This window comes from Lactuca virosa, chromosome 8 (assembly GCF_052849685.1).
Source record: "Lactuca virosa cultivar CGN04683 chromosome 8, Lactuca_virosa_CGN04683_v6, whole genome shotgun sequence".
Classification (NCBI taxonomy): domain Eukaryota; kingdom Viridiplantae; phylum Streptophyta; class Magnoliopsida; order Asterales; family Asteraceae; genus Lactuca; species Lactuca virosa.
Genome location: NC_136433.1, coordinates 227384593 through 227407219, shown reverse-complemented (window position 1 = coordinate 227407219; position 22627 = coordinate 227384593).

The window sequence follows — 22627 nt, the reverse complement described above, 5'->3', positions numbered from 1 at the left end:
GACATTAATACGATTAATATATAGTAGTTAAAATTTGGTAATATTTAAGAATTGTATACTTTACATTAATAAAAATCAAGACTTCCAACAAAGAAGTGTATATTAACATAACAACTAAAATAAGATTTTTATCAAAAAACTTAATTTTAAAAGCTTTAGGAAAATATAGATAAGCATATATATTAATACTTGCATCAAAAAAATTTATATTCATTTTGATATAACAAATAAAGAAAGGATTTCATAAATAAAAAAAATAAGAAAAGAGAAGGAAAACCCGTTTTTTAGATGAGGCCGTCAAATGTGTTGCCAGAATGTCGATTTTTGACCTGGTTTAATATAAGATTCAGCACAAGAGATTAAGAGATTAATAAGACAAAGATACGGAAAGATTCATTGAAAATGACAAAAATACCCTTATGTAAAATGGATATACGTTCATTAAAAAAGTTAAGCAAGATTCTTTTGTCTTCTTACATGCTATGCTTAATGAAACCACTGAAGTTGTCAAGTATATTTATATGTATTTTTTTTAATTGGAAGTAGATTGAATCTATGCAAAAACACATTTAGGTCAATATGGACCAAATGTGCAAAATAGTGAACATTTTATTGTAAAAATGACGCTTTTGACCCTTGGTCATACATCAATCATAAATAGTTGGGGACAACAAAAAGTATTAGTATTTTTCAATTTAATTAATGAACATCAAAACAATAAAAAGTCACAATAATAGTGATAATAGATCATTCCATTATTTTTCCTGTTTCCATTCCATCACACAAACCAAATATAACCACTTTCAAATAAGTAGGAAAACACATAAAACAACACAGTTGAAAAGAAACATGCATAACAGTTAATTATTTTTTTAATTAGATTGATGTAAATGGTTTCAAGTTTGAATCTCAATGTTGAAAGCAAGGACTTAGGATGGAAAACAGGGTATAGTAGTTCATTATCAAAGAATGGTCAGTTGTAATGTTCTGCAATTCATCATCAAGTTGGACACACAGGAACATAAAAACTGTTAAGCAGGTACACACACACATACACATTGATAAACATAAACTGATGTTAAAAAAACAACGCACACATTAAAAAAAACACAAAAAGAAACAAAAGATAAACAAAAAATTTGAAAGTAGTTTTTTATAAACTTACAGAAATGATTGAACTCTGTGATTGTGATTGAAAACACGATTTTCCACTGTGATGATGCAAAAATTTGGAACACGATGTTGTAATAAACTCAATATTTCAAGAGACAGTGATAATAGATGAATTAGAATGAGTTATACATAATAAGTAATTTATAAAAATTATTTTTGGAAAGGATATCAAAGTTTGGTTTGAAATTATAGAGTATTCCAAAATTTTAGCTGTCATGAATCAATCTTTGAAACGTTTCCCAAGTTAGCGTGATATTGAAAGGGATTGACCAAATTTGTTTATGATTATAATTTCTCTATGTCATTCTAATAGTAATTCCTGCATATTAGGCACTAACTTCTTACATTATAAAATCAATTTAAAAAAAAAACGTAAATGAGGATTCCATAAATTAAGCTACTATATAAAGATAGAAAAATTAAAATTCATGAAAACAAATATCTTCCTTTTTGAAAATAAACATCTGTTGCATCATATCACAATTAAAAGTTTTGGAAAATTGTAATATACGACTATACTATTGTTATTTATAAAATTATTATTTTATCACTTATAGTGGCCATAGTGGTGACTATATTTTTGTTATTTATAACATTATACAACATTTCTACTTTTGATATTTTAAGTTGTCAAACCGTGTAAAACACGAGCTTTAGGCTAGTATTTGATATAAATAACAAAATTGACTATGCAAATTATGAGATTTAAAATGTAGCATAAAATTACTTATACATCAAGTCAAATTATGTATAAGAATCATGGACTGTAAAAGAAATTTGTGAAGATTTAAATATATATCCAATAATAAGAGTAAAAAATTCTTTGTATTTGGATGACCGGTTAAATTTTGTTGTAGGATGTGAAAGAGACTACTAATAAAAATGCCTTTATTAACCGAAATATAAAAGACGATTATGAAGAAAATATGAATGTAATGTCCAAATATAAAGTGCAATATAATGATCCCATAAAGAGTCAAATCCAAGTTGCTTATAATAAAAGAAAAAGTAAAACCTAACACGAATGAATATTCATAGTGTACCAAACACTAAATATTAAAATCTCAAATAAAATGCAAGTAAAAGTGCCAAATATTAAAAAAATGTCTAAGAAAATAGCATAGAGTAGCAAAGAAAGATCGAAATTATTGTCTTCATAAACAGGATCACTTTTCAACTTTAGGAATCAACAATTTTGTTGTTCCACCAACTTTGCCATCTCCAATACGGGGTGCATTAGGTTTCGTTGCTGATTCATAAACGTCATCATCAAGATCGTAAACATCTACAAGTTTACGTTTGGCACTTGTAGGCGGTGAATTGAGGTTGTTGACTGTTCTTGATGATATGCCAGAGGGAATATTCGACACAGGAGTATTATCAGCAGTGTGGGAAGTATCATCCTTAAATAAAAAAAGAAATAATGTTGTTTAGTAATATAAAGGATAACATATATAAGAGTAAATGATGTAGTAATGTAGTTTACCTTACAACCCACTGTTTCTTGAGATGCAAATTCTGAGCCAATTATATTAACAGATTCAGTATCCATGTCCTATAAAATTAATGATAAAATAAAACAGTATGTTGGGTTAAGGAATCTAGGAAATAGTATTTTCAAAATATGTATGTTTTAAATTAATTAAATTGGTGTATAGTTACCTGTTCAATCCTACTCTTTTTCTCAATTTTCTCCAAAGCAGAAATAATGTCAACATTATCCGTTATTTTGGAAATGTTGTAAGAACGACCAAATCTTGAAACATTAAATGTCTTGACAACAATCTTGAAAGCCAATTTTTTGTCGATCATGGCATTCAACTCAATAGGAAACTGACTTGTATTGTCAAACTACAAAAATATATTAATAAATAATAACAATTAAATCAATGTGTGAAAAGTAAGTTGTATTTAGCAAGATGGTATTGCATATAAGAAACATATACCCTTTCATATTTTGATAATAAATCAGCAGCAGATAATTTCAGAATATTTCTGACTTCACGATCAAAGATCGTAAGACTCACAACACCAACTAAACCTTGAACTCGAACTTTGATCATAAAACTAAAAAACACATAAAAATTTTAAAAGTTTAAATTAAATATAATAATATTGAAGAATAATATACTAAGTTAATATTTATTACACACCTTGGTTCAGCAGTAATAAGTTTGTCCTTGCACTTTTCATTTGTACAAACCATAATCTCTTTCTCTTCTAACTGGTCCAAGCCATTGACCGTCTCATCTGAAACCTTAACTATTTGAACCTTTGACTTGCAATGCTTGCAAGCATTATAATACCAGTTCCGTGTATCTTCAAACATCTTTATTGTGCCAAGAATTACCGCACAACCTCCCTATGATATTAGGTGTATTTAGGTGTATTAAATATTTAAGTGTTGAATTAACTAAATAAAAAAAGAATAATTCATATACCTCGTTCAATTCGTGAATAGCGGATATTTGGTGAAAAGAGTTTTTTTGAAGAAAGTCATCATGTAGTGAATACATGATGGATGAACCCGAGGTACGTGAAACCGAGGAAGTCAAAGAGCCTATTTTGCTTGTAAACTAATTAAGATAATTAATGTTAGATAGTATAACTCTATATTATTGAAACATTAAAACGTAATGAGAAATCATGTAGAAATTTCACATAAGCTTTTTTTGAAAGTTGTTATCTCCTCAATGTCATCTTCAATATAAAGTTTTGTGGCCAAGTAGGTGTTATTGACATAAGGACGATCTGAAAATGAAATTTAATAATTTTCCACATGTTAACAAATTCATATCATAGATATGTTATTAATATAAATATTACAAATTAACAATTTACTAAGTAAGTACCTCGGACAAGCTTCAACTTAGCACATTGAATAAGCAATACAAAATGACAGGTATGCTTAGAGACATATGCATTAATTTTATCAGCATACCTTCCCCATAGGGTAACAAAAACTTCATGTCCTCTGTAAAAAATGATGAAAATTACTAAAAAAATATATAATAAAAAGAGTAATTATAGGTATAAAAAATGAAACCCACTCTAAATCCTCTATTTTGAATGTGATTTTCTTTTCCTGTCTATCCTTTGCAGGTTCTAATGGAAAACACCGGAAAACGTTTCCAATAACATCTATATTATACAAAAGGAAAAATGTAAGTATGTTTTTTTGTGGTGTAAAAAATGAAATTTAAATATTTTAATCCATTAGGAATGGGTTGAAAGGAAATGCACTAACCAAATGAAATTTTTGGGTTTATTGCATTATCATGAAGTTGTTGGAAGTCTGCAAAATCAAAAGAATTCTGTGGCCCGCAAAAATCTATGCATTTAGTTACCTTCGTGTTATACTGAAAATAGAGTTTGTGTGGACCGTCAACAAACTTTATAGCACCTTCATTTAACCCTAATGTGGGTTTATGAATGTAGTAATCACCATATTCTTCAAAAGATTTTCCTTGAAGCGATGCAAATGGTTTGTCCACGTTACATTCAATTTTTGAGCCCTTAAGATAAAAAATCAAATATTAATTAATAAGCATACAATAAATGTAATGATATATAAAATATGTAAGTTATAATACACATACATATAATTGTAAGTTAACATACGTAAGTTATAACATACCATTTTATCCATCAATATCATGCCAATCATACGAAGTTGTTGATTCCATGAAGTTTGTCTCCACAAACGGATGACACGGACCTTAATGGTATAGTCATCTTGTGAGAGAGCCAACTCACTTATCATGCTAATCTTCCTGTTTTCCATTAATCTATGCAAGAATGTAGTAATGAACATAAGAAAACACCATTTTAATTGCATAAATGACAAAACATTTAGGTCAATCATGTACCAAATGTGTAAAACTGTCAAATAAGGTTAGAGAGAAATCATAATGACTAAAAATTATTAATTTACAAATATAGTAGTTTACAAAGGTATTAAACATAACATGAGTAATCCGAAGATACCAGAAGTGTCCCACAACTATAATCAAAACATACGATGTTCAACAGGCTCACCATATTGTAGGGGAAAAAATTGTATTCGGTATCTTCCGAGGAGAGTTACTTTATTTGAAGTTGTTATAAAATGGAATTTTCATTTTTTTTACATAAAACAGTAAAACAAAGTCGTTTCTGCAGATTGAAGATATGCAAATAGACATTTAGGTGAATATGGACCAGACGTGTTAAATAGCCAACAGATTTGTAAAAATGACGTTTTTGCCCCTTGCTCATAGAAAAATCATAAATAGTTGGGGACAAAAAAAATTATTAGTATTTTTCACTTTAATCAATCAACATTAAAACATAAAAAAATCAACAATAATAGTGATAATAGACCATCCTATTCCATATTTCCTGTTTCCATTCCATCACACCAAAAAAATATAACCACTTTTAAATAAATAGCAAAACAAAGTCAGTTCTGCAGCAATGCCCAAAATACAAAATATGGAATAGTAAAACAAAAATATAACCACTTCCTTTTTTGCTATAATAAAAGCATATTTGTTTTGAAAAACCATCCCAATTAAAGCATACCTTTTTTGTAGTTTTTTTTTCTAATAACACCTGTAATAACACTGATGTTATCATGATTCTAAGAGGTATTCAGTTTGTTATCTGCTATGGGTAATGAAACGACTGGAGTTATGAAGAATATTTATATGTTTTTTTTTGAATTGTAAGTAGATTGAATGTATGCAAATTCACATTTAGGTTAATATGTACCAAATGTGTAAACAACCAAGAAAAATGTAAAAATGACGTTTTTGACCCTTGGTCATACAAAAATAGTAAACAGTTGGGGATAGAAAAAAGTATTTGTATTTTTCACTTTAATTAATCTACATTATAACAAAAAAAAACAATAACAGTGATAATAGAGTATTCCATTCCTTTTCCTGTTTCCATTCCATCACATGAAACAAATATAACAACTTTCAAATAAGTAGGAAAACACCTAAAACAGCATAGTTGAACAAAAACATGAATAACAATTAATTTTTTTTAATTATATTGTTGTAAATGGTTTCAATTTTGATTCCCAAGGTTGAAAGCAAGGACTTAGGATGGAAAACAGGGGCTTTTATAAGACAATTTATTTCATTCTAAGTCTCCTGTTTAACAAAAGTCTACATAAAAAATCCTTGTTCATCTTATTTATTTACAGCTTCAATGTTGCTCCAGAACTTATACATAGAGAGTTACAGACATTTAATCATACGTTTTAACGCCCCTGTTTTCATCTACCACATTTTGATACATGGAATGAAAACTCAAAAGTCAGAATCATGCGTTTTATATTGGATTGATTTAGGAACATAAACAGTTAAACACAAACACACATGAACATAAACAGTTAACGCACACACACGCATACACATTGAGAAGATGTTAAAAAAACAACACACACATTAAAAAAAACACAAGAAGAAACAAAAGATAAACAAACAATTTAAAAGTAGTTTTTTTTATAAACTTACCGAATGGATTGAACTCTGTGATTGAAAAGAAGATTTTCCACTGTGATGATGCAAAACTTTAGAAGACGATGCTGTAAACTCAATATTGCAAGAGACAGTGATAACAGATGAATAGAATTGAGTTATACATAAAAAGTAATTTATAAAAATGATTTTTGGAAAGGATGTAAAAGTTTGATACATTCCTTGCAAAAATTACGTGAGTGAAGGAATGTTTGAAAAGTTTCTCCAAATTAACGTTATTTTTAAAGGGATTGACAGAATTTTGTTGATGATAATTAAGAAGGTTTATTTGAAATTAATACCTCCCTTGCAAAAATTACGTGAGCTTTTAAGTAGTTATTGACTTTCTTTAAATTCAGGGAAATTGATATATTGTATTTTCATTACGGGTTTTTTAATTTAAAAGCAAAAAATTAGAATTTGCCAAGTGGAATTAAAGGTAATTGGAAAAATAGATAAAATGCCATGTGGCATAGTGAATAAGGTGATGACATGTGTCAATGTTATTTTCTTTTATTAGGGTAGATATATTAAAAGTTAAATTTCAATAATTTTAACTATTAGTTATACGATTTCATAAATTTGATTTTTCTACCAAATATGACAATGTACTTTCATTTTATACGCGAGTAATATTTTTGGTCATTTTCATTTTTGTGACTTATAATATCAATTGTGTTATTATAGCAATTTACTTATAATCTTGTGATTTTTCTTAATAATTATATTCATATTTCACGTAAAATATAAATATATCATCTTTTAACAATCTACTTTAACTTAACAGATTTATTGGTGATTTATCACATTTTTAGATTGCTATTTCATAAACTTTTGATCAATAATAAAGTATGATGCTATTTTGTATATAAAACTTGAAAATCATCAAAACTTTAATAAAAACACATATATTCTCCCCCAAATATTAATACAATAAAAGAGGGTCCGTAGAAACTACATTCGATGCGTGGTCTTGATCTAGGCTTGGTTTTGGTGAAACTTGTGAGAAACAACATTTAAACATCTTGTTGAGATAAAACAAACCATTTTGAACTTTGAAACATTTTTGGATTTTTTTTTGTAATATTTGGAATGAAAGGGACTATTTTTGTAAGGATTTAAATCGAAAGACTGATTTTAAATCTTGAAAAATAGGTGTAAGGCTGATTTGGTTAAAATATACAAAAGGAGGGACTGATTTGGTTAACTATACAAACAATGGGATTGATTTTCAAACAATTCCAACAAAGGACTGATTTGGTCAATCTAATACAAATGGTAGGGGTTGTTCTGTTCAAGTGGTTAAACACCATTAAAAATGGGGGAATGCCATTGTCTTCATCAGATTGAGCAAAGGAACAGACGAACGCAAGCTAGGGAAGAACGAAAGCAGAAATCAAAGGGTTAGGGATTTGATTCTCATCTGATCGGGAAGGAACAACGAAAGAAGAAATAGGGAAGCACTTCCACTGCTTGACCGATTCGAAGAAGGAGAAGGATGAAAACAACGATGGTGGAGTGTGGTTCAGTGGCGGCACAATCCAAGAGAAGAGTCCGTATTCATCTGATCGGGGAACGATAGAGGGATTGGGGGAGGTTCGAGGCTGCTTAACCCGATGGAAGGGAGGCGGGGAGGGTGTTTGTGGTGGTGTTGCTTGATAGGAGGAGAAAGGGGGTAGCTCCGACGCTTCTCTCTACTGCTTTCGTTCTCGCTTCAGGCTATGGAGTCGAGTAGCACAACCAGTGATCAGAGTGTGTTTGGGGTGGAGCTTCGATCGTCATTCACAGGTGGAAGAGGGCTGGAAAAACTAGAAGAGGAAGAAGAGGCTATTGCCTCTTTGTTTTCACCGGAAAAAGTCCACCTCTGGTGGTGATTTATTGGTAGTAAAATGTAGAAGTAGGGATAGAGAAAGCAGAGTGATGAGTATGAGGGAAGCTTTGTGAGTTTACAATTAATCTAGATTTGCATATGCTCCGATCTCCTCAGATTTGAGTAGATTTTTAACATGATTTTGCTTTTATAAAACAATACTTTTGAAAGATATTATTGAGTACTTTGCAAGATATACTTTGCAAAGATATATACGTACACACCTACGCTTTTGCAAAGGCTCAAAATTGGACAAGGAACCATTTTAAAACATAAAACCAAAGAACTATTATTTTTTTTAATCAGATCTTATTATTTATCGAAAAAAATTCTAAAAATATAGAAATTTATAATTTCTTATCTTCTTTCCATTGATATCAAATTTGATATTTTTTTTTTCACTTTTTTTATCTGTTCAGATTCACAATGTGAAATTCACAATGTGAAATTCACAGTGTGAATATGCACAGATTCACAGTGTAAATTTGCACAGATTTCACAGAGTGCATCTGTATGCATTCACAATGTGAATCTGAACAAATTCATAATGTTAATCTGAAAAGATCATTTTTTTAATCAAATTTGATATCAATGGATGTAGGATAAAAATTATATATATATATATATATATATATATATATATATATATATATATATATATATATATATATATATATATATATTGATGAAAAATTTGCTCTAAAAGTTGAGAAAAGATTGTTTCCTTGGTTTTAAGGTTTAAAATTGTTCCTTGTTGAACCCAACCGTACACATGTATGTATTTGAAGGCTTAGGAAGATTTTTGTGCATTCATGAATATTGTACATAACACCATATTTAAAATAGGTTTTCAAGTAGTTTTAATGGTTATTAGAAGCTATTAAGAAAGTGCACATGTTCGGGCAACGTACTTTCAAGTTTTAGTAAATAAAATGTCACTTGATTCTTGTGAAATCATACCATCTCATAAATTTTTTATGATAGTGTCTTCTTATTGTCCTGGCTGTGATTATTCCAGAAATGCAGACGGAATAAATTCCGATATAAGAATCTCCGCGAATTGGTGTTTAAAGTTTCACGATTAATTGGCTTCAGATTCGACAGATTTTACGAATCTGATTTTGGTCAAGATTAAAAAAATGTGATAAAAATGAAATAAAATAATAGAACATAGTCTGAGTTCAAAAACGTGTTTAAAAGTGATTTACGAGGTTCGTAGCTATCCCAAACGAAGCAGTGCACAATTCATTTCAGGAAAATCAAATAAATACTGATTTTATAACTTAAAATGAGCGTAACTTCTTCATACGATCTCCGTTTTGGACGTTCTTTATATCCACGAAATCAGGAGAACGTAATCTATTCAAATTTCTTATCCATAACTCTCAACTAGACTTAATGCAAAAAATTATTTTTTTAATATCTCAAATAAATTTAATTATTTGTGGTTTTTGATTCGATCTTCAACGATAGATGGTTTGAGCAGTTTGAGATGTTCTAAAAGTAATTATGAATATAATATCTTTAATATAATTTATAAACATAAAGTACACATCAATGGGTCTTTAATACATAATGGTTCGCCGTGGTTTGACCGCCGAACTCTGACCAATTTTTACCAATTGTTATAATATCAAACCACATATGACAACTCACCACAGTAATATGAACTGGAGATGGACGTTGATGATGAAGAATCTTTTCAAAATGCTTTAGTGTGGTTAGCCAACAGTTTTACATGCTTCCACAACCAAACTATCGTAAGAATCAACAGTTCACTACAACTCCTTTTAACCGCAATGACAATCCACTAAACAACCCTCCTCACCACTCATCTCAACCATCTTGATACTGTAGAAACCCTCCATATAAACTACAGTCTCAAAACACACCGTTAATGCTTACCAACTCCACTGAAGCACCACATAAAGACAAACCTGCTAACACCACAGTTGTCACCGAAGTGAAAAAAAACGAAGTTCTCAAACGTCAGAAGTGTCATAAGGAAAATCATTTTTCAGGAGATTATAAAGCTAGTGTGGTAAAAGACAAATCATACTATCTGAGAATGGCACAAGAAATGGAGGTAAAGGACAAAGAGACGGTATATGTGGCTCATGTGCGAAGAGATCATCAATTCTGGTCATCTGGAGATGAAGATGAAGAAAATGACAAGAAGTGAAAACAAGGAAAACTTTGTCTCGTTGCGAGGAAAGGTAATAACAACAAAGATGGGTCTACAAGGGTGGAGAAGAACTATTGCTTTATGGAAAAAGGAAGGGAGCATCAACATCATTGAATAGGTAAAATATATGATATAGTCCAATAATTACAACATGCATGATTTTGAACCTTACATAGAAAAACTTATATAATTGTGTGCTGATATCCTTCAGATTCTATCAAAGCCTTAGATTGAAAGAACATAGTGACCAAAAAGAGTTGTACCACTTAAGAGGAAGACTAAAAGACAATAAGCTTAACGTCATTATGTTAGAGAGAGATCTATTGTTCGAAAAATATGCTAGGTTGCTTAGTAAAACTCAGTTAGATATTGCTTTCAATCATCAGGATCCAGCCCGAGCTGAAAATGTACGCTTAAATCTATTAAAAGAAAAGCTTTTTAATAAAAGTAAATCAATCGAAAATCTCGTGAATGGTGGATCTACTGATAAGACCTATGATTGGGGTTGGTCAAATGGCTATTGTAACGTCGCAAAAATACCAAGTAAAAATCTCATTTTAAATAAGTCAAAACCATTCATTCATTATCTTAATGACAATCAGCATAATAGTGTTCTCAAAACATCAGAGTAATTCATAAATATTCAGCGCGAAACCAGGGGATGCAGTGCAATGAAGTTGGACCCTTCCTTTTGAAACCAGAAGTATTTAAAAACATTCAAACATAAACCGTAAACACAATGCTTAGTGAGTTCCCCAAAATACCACATACCGTACATATCATTGGGCCTATCCTTCGGGTATATTCCAACCCAACATACAATAATGGGCCCAGCCATGGGGTTTCTTTCAACCGAACATACAATCATAGGCCTAGTCCTGGGGTATATTTCAACCCAACATACAATAATGGGCCTAGCCCTGGGGCCCAACCCCGGGGTATATTTCCACCCAACATACAATATTGGCCCTAGCCTAGGGTGTGTTTCAACCCAAGCATACATGAAAGAGTCACAAAGATAGTTAACATTCTACATAACACAATCAAATGGGCCGACATTGGTGCATTCGACCCATAAGTATAGTGAGAAGACTCACCTCAAACAATAACCAGGTAAAACACACACTTGAGCTGCTACTATCAAAAGCTCCTCACTCTAGACATAACCAAAACAACCCCAACTAACAATTATGGAAATGTTCCAACTTAACAGGTGCAAAAATAATAGGGCTAACCCTTATTTGGGTAAAAGACCATTTTCCCCTTCCAAGTCTTAAAACCCTCACAATTAACCAAAATTCAAGTAGTCAAAAAGTCCACGTCAACCCTTTGTTGACCTACGCGCTACGTAGTCTAGATCTACGCTGGGCGTAGAGCTTCAATCCAGAAAACGGGCCTCAATTAGGCTACTCGAGGTGTAGCCTGAATTACACATGGCGTACTCCCTGAGGTTCCAATACTCATAATAAGCACTTACTTCATTAAGACCTTTCACTCAAAGCTCATATATGGTTCCTAATAGCTCCATAATGGATAAAGTTTCCAATTTTATCCATTAGGATGGTCCAAACAACCAAGATATAATCTTTAAGTCTCAAAGGGACCAAAAATGCATCTTTCTCAACTTAATCCATTAAGTCCAAGTCTCCAACCTTCATATCTGAATCAATATGATGTTTAGATGGATGAAGTTTTCAACTTTATCCATAACAAGGTCATAAACTTTCAAGATCTAAACTTTATGCACTAAAGTGACCAAAAAACTGACAAATATGAAAATGAACAAGATCTATTAAACCAACGAGCAAGTTTGAAGCTTTTTACATTCAATGGTCCAGAAATAAGGCAAACTTGTTGGATCTATACTTGAATCCTTCTTCTCTAAACTTTGCCACCAACATGTTCTTCAAGATTCCACCTTCCAATGGAGAAATAAGCTCATAAATGATTCCAAAGCTCAAAATAAGTGAGAGGAGGATAGGGTTTCAAGTTAGAGGTTCAAGAGGGTGGAGGTTGATGATAGGAAGGACCCAAGGGGTTAGAGACCTTCAATAGGGCTCAAACCCCCGAAATTACACTGCGAAATTACACCATGCATAACTTTGGGTACTCCCTGCGTACTCCACTAAAAACGCATCCCACCCTCAGCATGTACGCCCTGCGTACTAACGGACTCCCTTTGCCTAACTTCAAACTGCCATAACTTCTTCGTTTAAACTCCGTTTTCGACGTTCTTCATATGCCCGAAAAGGTATCGAGGAGTACCAAAATCGTATCTAATTACTTTTAACTTAAAACATACTGAACTAAAATCTTTATTCTAAGAAAGAAGTCTAAAACTTTTTCGGTTTTACCCTTTGACTCCAAAACACAAACCAAGGGCTTAGATCGCATAACCAATATTATCAAAATTTAATAGGTTCTAATCCATATTACCTTGAAGAACATGGCCTTTAATTGATCTATTTATTATCCACAATCCCAAAATAAGAAACTTCTCAAAACAGGATCTTAGAACTCTCCCCCACTAAAACTGGATTTCGTCCTCGAAATCCGTCATAGTTAGGATTTCTGAAACAACACCAACATATTCGATAAACTCCCTCTAACAATTTCTAAATTGTGTCACCTTCTAACCACTAAAATGATAGGCTCATGGTACTATGCCGATCCTGTCGTCATTCCATTACTAGCCTGATGTAACGCCCGCAGCTTCGGGCTAGTCAATTTAGAGACGATAAGCGTCAAAAATGACTTTTTAATAGAAGATTATTTAGAATAAATAATCTTAACAAGTTATAGTATATGTCACAAGGGTTCCGTACATATAAAGAACACCGAAATCCGAGTTATAACGAAGAAGTTATGACCTGTCAAAGTTTTATGGCAAAACCGGCACGACACCGGGAATCGTAAAAAGTGATTTTTTTGATATACTACTTTTTATCCTTAGATATCTAAATGAATATTGTAGTGTACGTTAAACCGAGAACATACATAAAAAGAACGCCCAAATCTGACTTCGTATGAGGAAGTTATGATTTTTCTAAGATTTGGCATAGCAGTGCACAGCCCGAAATTTGAATTTTAGATCGAGCGGTTTTTGGCCAACGCGACCTAAATGAGAATTGAAGATCTCATTAATAGGAGCTCAACGATAAAAAGGTAGACGTAAACGGAGTCCGTATGTAGAAGTTACGAACTTTCCGCATTCCTTTAACAATATAATCTCCTCATACAGTTAAATTTAAAATCGGTCGAGAATTAGCCGACGGAGTCAAAAGGAAAGTTATAGACCTTATTTTTACCTATGCGTGGATATAAATAACGTCGAAAACGGAGCTTGTATGCGAAAGTTATGAATTTTTGAAAATCAATTCTTTTACCCCCTGTGTTTGGGGCCACGTGTCAGCACCAGGTGAAGCCTTGGAGCCTACGCAACACCACGATGTGGAGTGTAAGTCCCCAATATGCTTGTGTATCAATCAGATCTGTTTGATGGTGCGGAATCCCAATCAAACGGATGATGCCAGATCAAATGAAGAAGAAGGAGAAAAAGAAGATGATGAATCTTGTATGAATTGATATGAATTAAGATCCAGATACAAGATTCACACACACTAACACACACTAAAGCTCTTCTCTTCTCTCTACCTTTCTCTCTCTACAATATGCTCTCTCTTCTATGCCTCACTATTCTTACACTTCTTTTCCCACACATGCACTCCTCACCATATATATAGTAGACATGGGCCGTGAATGGGTTTACGGCCGTAAACCTATTCACGGCCGTAAACACAGCCGTAAACACGTATACGGCCGTAAACACCAAGCTGTTTACGGTCCAAGACACAAAAATACATTTTCCTAGAAAAGTAAAGTATAAAGCATAATTTTGACCCAACAATCTCCCCCTTGGTTTATAGCTTTCTTTTCTAATTGACCCAACAAGCTCCCCCTAAAAAGTAGTTGGCTTCTCTTGTCAATCTTCATTAGGAGCTTGGCTTCAACATTAATCTTCAATATCTTCATGACTTCAAGATGAACATATGAATCTTCAATAAATGACTTCATCTTGAGCAGTTGGGCTTTTCTTCAGAATTTGGCTGTGAACGCACGTCGGGTGAGGAGGCTTCTTGAAAAGATTCTTGAAAGATAGCGCTTTCAGCTTGAGAATCTTCAGAGAGAATATCCGAGAGAACTAATCTTCTGGATCACTTCAGCAAGTACAAGATAGCAGCAGACTGATTGAGGAGGCTTCAATGCAATCCATCACATAATCTTCAAGTACAGCTTGACCTTGCTTCTGGGGTCGAAAGATTGAATGTTGAAAGAATAATCTTCATTTCTTGCTCCTTCGAATGAGAATTCTTCGATGCTCACGGATGAAGCCTTGGCTCAAAAATTCTGGACACAGACTCCATGAGTTGCATCTACATCTAAATTCACTTTTAATACAAAACAAAACTAAAAGAAAACTTAACACACAATATTTTTGAATTTTTTAATTTTCTGAAAGAAATAAAACAAAAACAAAAATATTTTTGGATTTTTGATTTTCTTGAACAAAAAATTAAAACAGAAATAACACTATTTTTGGATTTTTAATTTTTCTGATTTTTGTGTGATTTGTTTTTGAATTTTTTTAATTCTCCCCCTAAATTTGTGCATAGAGGAAAACTATGAATAAATTTAACAAAAACAAAAATATTTGGGATCAAAGTTGTCAAGCAATCCAATATCGTTTATCAGCACATGCCTGCATGTCTAGATCTGGTCAATCACCGGTATTGTGGTCCACTTAAACACAAAGGATGTTGACAATTTGGACAGATTATAAGTGACAAGTCATTGTGATATATATTCCTAAATGGAAATTTAGCTGATGATGACCAAGGATATTGTTGTCCACTTAAATTAAGCAGCAAGATCTAAAGACAACCTATTAAATGGTTCAACTTTTGATGTACTAGAACCTATTTCCCACTTCCTGATATACCCCGGTAATCAAGAACTTCCAAAGAACTCCTTACTTTAGGTGAGTATTCAATCATTAAGAAAGAAGTCAGATATAGAAGTGCATATGTTGTATCCCAGGTCGGATGTCTTCCAATCACACAGAGGGAACAACATATGACTAACAAAGATAGAGGGATTGAGAGGTAGAATGTTGCATATGCTGTGTCCCAGGTCGGATCTTCCGATCACACAGAGGGGACATCATATGGCTAACAGATAGAAATAATTTCATAGATAAGGAGGTGCATAGAATTAGAGTTGCATATGTTTCAATCCAGGTCAGATCTCTTCCAATCATGCAGAGGAAGCAACATATGACTGATAGATAGAAAGCAAGAAAATAATTTCCTACAGACCTACTTTATCAAAACCCCAGTCGCCCTATCAGAACCAGAATTAAGGACATAAGTCCGTACATCAAGGAAGAGTTAAGCCACAGTTCTAGATAATTAACTTTTAGTGTATCTCGCACGTTCCCATGTTTATCTCACTGCTCAATCTACCCGAGTGTCGTATGGTATGTCCAAATGAAACTATCTAAGTCTATATTGTCTAGTCCTTTCATGGTCAATCAATGTCTAGTCCATTTGAATCCTTTTGTGCCTACCAGCGCATTGAATACAGAGTCTAGAAAATTCGACTTTAGTGCATTACACGAATTTCAGATTGCCCTTTAGCACTAGACTTTATATCACTTCCCAAAAAAATACCTACTAAAGAAAGACATATAAGGAAATTAAAGAAAATTGTCTTTGAAATGAATCAATGTAAGATAAACTCAGGAGTATCGAGAAGAAAAATCAAACCGTAAGTCACCGATTGAATTTGCATCCAGAAGGTCTGAGAACAGCACACATAATCTCAGAACAGATCCAAAATTCTTTATCTCATTAAGCGCAAACCCTATGAGTGACCCCTTCCTTTCTTCCTTCCCGAAAAGGACACATACTCTCAAACAAAGTTCTGAGTGTTGCACAGTTGAGAGATGCCTCCTATCATGTGCCTGGAACAGCCACTACCAACAAACCGAAGTCTGATGATATGCCTCCATAGCTGCTCCGACACAGAGCAGGATTAGTTGGTCTTTGGAACTCAGTCCATTTTGAAACTGGATTGACCTTTGTCATTCTTGCACGGTACTCTCTCCCATGACATATCCTGTTCATCACAAACAGAATATGAAGAAATATTTGAGTCATTGGGTGATTTGGGAGATTGAACCTTTGGTACCCATTTGTAGTTGGGTTTAACCCATTTCTTTTTCGATCCGATGGGTGCCTCGGTACTTGATTTTGAACTTGAAGTCGGTCTTCGAGATGACTTTGACCTAACCGGTCTTGATTTATTTCACTGGAGCATGTCTTGGATTGGACTTCATGGCCGACATTCCCTTCTTGCCCTTGGGATTTTTATTCTTGGCCTTCGTGGCATTCCAGTCGCCATTGTCTGAACGTGACCTTGAGGGGTTTCTTTTGGAAAATCTCCCCTTGTCGCGTTCTGCCACCCTTGTGCATAGTAGGGAACATATGCGCGATTTGGACAATTTCTGGCAATGTGTCCAGGTGTTCCACAGTGAAAGCAAGTCTTTTTCTTCACTGGGAAATTGTTTCTTCCTGCCCCTGGTGGCGTGTCCTTGCCTTGTTCCTTGTTGTTCCTACAAGCACAATTACATCAAGCATTCTGTTTCACTCGAATTGGTGGCATGTATTTCTCAACAGCAGGTTGATCAGAAGTAACTGAGTTCGAAGCAACATATTCAGAGTTCAAGGAGACATTGGTTTGTTCAACAGTCTTCTCCTTGTTCTCATCTTCCGTTACTTTACCTGCACAAGAAGTAGAAGCATTAGAGTCGTTCAACTCAACACTTTCTGGCACAACCACATCAGAATTATCAAAGATATCATCAAATATATCGAAAAAATTTAATTCATCAGACTTTGATATAATTTCATTATCAGAAACACTCTCTTCAGCTGCTTGCTTGCAATGACTTAAAGATTGATCTGCATGGGAAGTAGAAACATTAGTATTTTCAACATTAATACTACCTCCTGACACAAATCCATATTTAAGAAATGGTTCTCTGTCAATCTTTTCTTTAGACAATGGCTTAAACTGATAACTATGATTATAAGGAAGAGGCACTTTGTCATATCCTAAACCCTTTTGTTGATTCTCTTTGAATTTTAAATTAGTTTCTATCATGGATGCAACTACTTCACTTGACACATCAAATTTTCTAAAAGTAAAATCTGCATTTTCAAATTTGTTTTTCAATGTGTCAAGCTCAGTAGTTACCTCAACAAGTTGTTTAGTCACATATCTATAACTCGCACTCTTATTGCTATACTCTTCCTGGAGTTTTCTAAAGTCTTTGGTTTTTGCTTCTAATTCAGCCTTCAGGTGTTTCCGTCCTTTCCTAAGTTGATACCCTTCATATTTCAAGTCCTCGTTCTCTCTATGTAATAATTATATATGCTCAAGAAGATTTTTAACATTATCAATGCATGTTTGAGAACAAGAAATTTCATTGACTTTGGTGTTTGAAGAACTCATTGTTTTAAAAATATGCCCTTTGACTAAAAACTCAAAAGTCAACCTTAAAAGTCAAATGTAAAAAGTCAAACTTAAAAGTCAAACCGAAAAGCTAAATTTGAAAAATTAAAAAGTTAAACAAAAAAGTCAAAGTTTAAAGTCAAAGGTCAAACTTGGAAGTCAAAGTCAAATTTTAAGTAAAAAGTCAAAATTAAAAGTCAAAAATTAAAAGCTAAAATTTTTGGAAGAAAATAGAATTTAGAATTAAAGAAATTTGAATTTTGGGCTAAAAGAGTCAAATTTGAGAAATTAGGTGCGACTGAGAGAGCTTTTGAATTAAATTTCGAAGGAATGGAACAAAAGACTTGCTAGTCCAACTGGTAAGGCGGACGGGAAAGGAAGCGGGTGATCCGGGTTCAATTCTGGGCAACTGCAAAATCCCTTCCTTTTTTTTAATGAACACAAATGCAAACTTCGGACTCTGATCGAAGTCTCATGCTGGCCGAGGTTGTGATGCGAGGACGAGGACCGCAAACGAGCAGGCCGTAAACTCCGAGGGCCGTACACGCGACTTCAGACCGTAAACCCTCTGACCGCAAAATCCTCGAACCGTAAACTCCGGCCGCAAACTCTTCGGAAACCCTAGCTGCTGGCCGTACACGCCGCCACCCCCTCGCTGGTTACGACCAAAAACAGCGTTTTTCACCCTTTTTGCTCCAAAACTCGATCAAAAATTCGTTTTTATCAAAAACACGAAGAACAAACCCCCCTTATTTTGCCAAGATCTATCCAAAAACGCAGGAATCTTTCAAAAATAAGATCAAATAAGCTCCAGATATGACAAAAATGATTGATACAATCCAAGCTCTGATACCAATTGTAAGTCCCCGATCTGCTTGTGTATCAATCGAATCCGTTTGATGGTGCAGAATCCCAATCAAACGGATGATGTCAGATCAAATGAAGAAGAAGGAGAAGAAGAATATGATGAATCTTGTATGAATTGATATGAATTAAGATCCAAATACAAGATTCAAACACACTAACACACACTAAAGCTCCTCTCTTCTCTCTACCTTTCTCTCTCTACAATATGCTCTCTCTTCTATGCCTCACTTTTCTTACACTTCTTTTCTCACACATGCACTCCTCACCATATATATTGTAGACATGGGCCGTGAATGGGTTTACGGCCGTAAACCTGTTCACGGCCGTAAACACAGTCGTAAACACGTATATGGCCGTAAACACCAAGCTGTTTACGGTCCAAGACACAAAAATACATTTTCCTAGAAAAGTAAAGTATAAACCATAATTTTGACCCAAAATGGAGAGAGGCACCACGACGTGCTGACCCTCCAGGCAGCCTATAAATAGAGGTGTCGGGGCTGCCTCATTCCTCACACCTTCAATCCCTTCTTACACTTCTTTTCTCACACATGCACTCCTCACCATATATATTGTAGACATGGGCCGCGAATGGGTTTACGGCCGTAAACCTGTTCACGGCCGTAAACACAGTCGTAAACACGTATACGGCCGTAAACACCAAGCTGTTTACGGTCCAAGACACAAAAATACATTTTCCTAGAAAAGTAAAGTATAAACCATAATTTTGACCCAAAATGGAGAGAGGCACCACGACGTGCTGACCCTCCAGGCAGCCTATAAATACAGGTGTCGAGGCTGCCTCATTCCTCACACCTTCAATCCCTTCTTTCTCTCTCTAGAAACTCTCTCTAAGCCTCCCAAACCCCCCAAAGCCTAGGGTAACTCCCTAGCACGAGAAGGAAGCCCCGGAGCTCCCGAAGGCACCGAGAAAAAGAGCTTTTCGACTCGGAAACGCTGCTTCAGCGAAGCCCGACTTTTGATAAAAACCCGCTTTAAGTAAGATACGCCTACCCTATTTTAAATATAACTTATATTTAAATATAATATTGTTATTATGAACCTATAAATAAGATTTATCAGTGATTCAAAGTCGTTATACTAATTGATCTACTTACGGGGATGATGTCTAGGCTGTGATTTAGTGAGGTGTTTAAAGTGGGATTTCCAAACAGTATACTTCGTATACCAAACGGAACCTACCTCCGATATGATCCTACCTGGTTGTTCCTTACTTGATAGATAATGAAGTAGACTTTGAGTTAATGATGAATCTAGACTAAAAATTAGTCGCAATGAATATTAGACTAAAATCTAGTGGTAATGATACTAGGTTTCGTCGAAGGAAATCAGATTGTTAAGAAGCGAAGCGCTGCTCGAATTTCGAGTCGTCACTTTAACTAGTGAGTGCATAGTCCCTTTCATGAACATGATTTTAATACAAGTATTGATTGAAGTATTAAATATATGTTTATGTACGAGTTATTTGATTTTGCCTGAAATATGTGTTAAAGAACATACCTGATTATATATGAGGATTTAGGATAAAGATTAAACCTAAATTAGTTATGAGGAATATTGGGTAGTATCTTTTTACGAGTACGAGTGAGTTATACTTAGAGAATAGAACTTTAATATATGTCATTGATGCGGGAGCATGGATTAGACATATTCATTGTCCCTAGTCCGAGAGTATGGATTGGACATAGTCAAATGTCATTAATCTGGGAGTATGGATTAAGACATAGTCAGTTGTACTTAGTCCGGGAGTATGGACAGGACATAGTTATCCGTCATTAATCCGGGAGTATGGATTTAGACGTAGACACTAGTCCCTAATCCGAGAGTATGGAATGGGCACAAATATTTATCCGAGAGCATGGATTAGATCCAGGAGTAAGAGGTAAAGTTTAAGGTCCGAGAGTATGGATAGTCTCGTTGTGAGGATTGACGGGGTGGGGTAAGAGTCGATTATGTATATAGGGAAATTGTATATTTTGTGAGATCTAAATTATATATATGATATAACATTGTGGGATTGAAATCCCTATGTACTCACCAGGTTTCCCAACCTGACCCACTCAAGTTTATTTGTATCACAGGTGTCGATATGAAGTTACATTACACCGAGAGATTAAGGAGTTATAAATCGCTAGAGATAATGAAAGTAAGTTCTGTTTATGCTTATGTTTATGTATTATCGATGACATCCCAATGTTTTAAAATGAATAAAAATACATTTCTTCGGAAATACTTTGATAACGTATTTATCATGTTTTTCTGGGAACAAATTCCGCAACACTTTTCTTCAAAAGGATACTCTGATTTTTTAAATAAAGCATAAACAAATCGGTCTTTTCTGGCCATGAAAATGGGGATGTCACAGTTGGTATCAGAGCATTAGTTTAAGCGAACTAGGAATAAGGATGTATTTCTTGACTTAAACTTAGAATGCTAATCGATGATCGTGAGGAGTGTGTCTAATAAATTTAGGTAATACACCTGAATAGACACAAGCACTAGCTTATTTAGGGAAAATGCCTAACATGCTTTTATGTGCTAAATGATTTATGATATGCATTATATGATCGGATCCATGGTCTGTTGCCAACCGGATATGGAAACTTTATGTGCTCAGATTTCTAAATGTTTGATTACGGTATTAGAACTGGCATGTAACCTTTCGGAGTGATAAGGAAATTTACACGTCGATCGTAAATAAAATCTTTCTTATCTAAATTATTGTCACTACACACCGAACGTTTAAATTGGTGTATAGATCGACATGGTAAGGACTCGAAGCGGACTCGGAAATGTTAACGGAGATGATAATCAACAGTCTGTGATTGAACGTGCACCAGAGGTAGCAACTGCACCTGAGCCAATCACAATGGACGGGGTACAAGCGATGATCCAAATGACGTTGGATCGTCAAATGGAGGAAACAAGGAGACTACTGCTACAAGATAGGGATGAACCTACGATGCCTATTGAGCAGCCTGGATTAAATGATGGGCAGACTGAGGAGGGAAACTATAGCAGAACCATTGGTCAAGCTGATCCGCCGGTGATTAGGAGGAACAACCAAGATGACGGAGTCGAGAGGAATGGATGCAAGTACAAAGATTTTCTAACTAGCAAGCCATCGACTTTCACTGGGAAGGAAGATCCGATCGGAGTTATAGATTGGATCTTGGAGATGGAATTAGCCTTAATGACATGTGGTTGCAAAGGCAAGCTACAAACCACGTTTGGATTGCATCAGTTCAGAGGAGGCGCTGTTCGCTGGTGGAACACCCTGGGGAAGACTCTAAGCCCCAATGAGCCCTTGCAACTGACTTGGGCAGAGTTTTTGGTGCAATTCAAGCACAAGTACTGCTCATCCCAAAACCTGCTCAAGCTAGAGAACCAATTCCTAACCTTCAAGAAAGGAAGCATGTCCATCGA